The following is a 1,807-nucleotide window of genomic DNA, read 5'->3' on the forward strand; positions in this document are numbered from 1 at the left end:
TCCCAGATATGATTAGGAACTTGGCGTGATTGTAGAAAATTCCGAGTTTCTGACACTTTTTTGTCATTTCAGAAATGGTTGGAACAGCATTAGTGATTACAGTAGAATACGTTTCACCTAAATCGTCATCTTTTTCATTATCGCTTAAAGCTGTAGATGAGGTTACGGAGTCTATAATTTTCTCATCGGTCAACATTTCTCTTGTAAGAATGCCATTATCAATGCTTACATATTCGAAGAAATTGAAATCACTCATATTCTCTTTCTTTATACTTTTCTCACTTTATACTTTTCTAACCATTCGTTAAGTGGAATTTCATCGTCTGGTTCATAATCATTTTCTTTTCTTACAAATCCCCCATGTTTAAAGCAATTTGCAATGTTTTTTCGGCTAACTTTTTGCCAAGCTCTATGAATGAAATTGACTGCATCTAAGAGATTTATAGAAAATGTTGTGTGAATTTAAATCAAGTATTTCATTGAAAAACAATTGACAATCATAAAACCCATAAATATTGTGGAATGTAGTTTAATTTGTAAATATCATTGGAAAAAATATGTAATAAAACAAAAAAAAAGAATGTCCGGATTAAAAATAATTTGAAATGTAAATTGATGGTTTCTTAAATCTATTTTCTCTGTGATCTCCTTCAACTTCAAGATATCTTCTCAACCTTTTTCCAACTTCCTGTAGGGTAACTGTTTTCAACACCTCTCTTGAAATGCACATGTTGGTTATTTTTTTTGTTTTAGGTGTTTTAGGTAGATGTGAAGGAGTTCTATAAACAAATTTCTTTTAGAGAAACAAGATTTTAGATTATAAATAAAGTAGATAAATAAAAATATAAAGGTGTCAAGTCTGGCGGCTTAACCATTCTATTGGTCCATCATTTCCCATCCACCTATCTGCAAAATGGATGTTTTGAAGTATCGCCGTATAATTTGTGCCTTATATGCGGGGTTCCGTCCTGCTGAAACCATCTGTTGGCACGTAGCTGCAGTGAAATATTTTCGAGCAGAAATGGCAATTGGTCACGCAGAAAATTTTAAATAACCTGCGCTATTAAGGATTCCTTCGTAAAACAAAGGTTCAATTTAAATCCCGTTTGTGTGGTTTCTTGGACGGGTCATTTTTTTTTAAATAAAAGTTTATCGCATCCCTAAGGGCTACCTAGGTGTGACAAAATATTGGTATATTTCTGCGAAAAAAGTTGTCGATGATGTCAGTAACGCCATTTCTGAATTTAGTATATTTTTGCTTTTCGCTGAAAGTGTACCTTAGAGCATCACATTTGAGACCCTAGCTTTAGAATTTAATTGTCAATTTTCGTTTTGGCACCGAGAGTGAGGCCAGGGTAAACCACCACCCCAAAGGATGACCTACACCACGAAGCAACTGTCAGAAGGACAGTAAATAAGCTTCGGAGTGAAAGGCCAGGCAGCCACCTCCCCCCAACTTTGCCAGCAGAAGTTGCAGCCATCATCCGAGAAACCAAAGCTAAGAAAGCCCCTGGAAGCGATGGAATCACCAACAAAATGCTGAAGAACCTGCCGAGAAAGGGACTGGTAGGACTATTTTAAGGACTGGTAATTTTCCAAGCATCTGGAAGCACTCGGAAGTCATCATGCTCCCGAAGCCCAAGAAAAACCGGATTTTCCCCCAAAACTACAGGCCGAAAGTAGCCGAAAGGGCTATACTGAGGAGACTTAAAGAGGAAACGAGCGAGCTTGATTTGCTTCCGCCTGAACAGTTTGGATTCCGAGGAAAGCATTCCACGGAACTTCAGCTGCTCAGGATAGTAGAAAG

At 37.2% G+C, this 1,807-nt stretch overlaps 1 protein-coding gene across 2 annotated transcripts in view; it reads right to left on the reverse strand.

The window, feature by feature from the left end:
* Positions 1-1,807, reverse strand: part of LOC109543594 (pyruvate dehydrogenase (acetyl-transferring) kinase, mitochondrial) — an 8,051-nt gene that overhangs the window by 4,225 nt on the left and 2,019 nt on the right. The window lies entirely within an intron of this gene.

Source organism: Dendroctonus ponderosae, unplaced genomic scaffold (assembly GCF_020466585.1).
Source record: "Dendroctonus ponderosae isolate FM_Combo_2020 unplaced genomic scaffold, Dpon_F_20191213v2 Dpon_F_20191213_10, whole genome shotgun sequence".
In the NCBI taxonomy this organism is placed as follows: domain Eukaryota; kingdom Metazoa; phylum Arthropoda; class Insecta; order Coleoptera; family Curculionidae; genus Dendroctonus; species Dendroctonus ponderosae.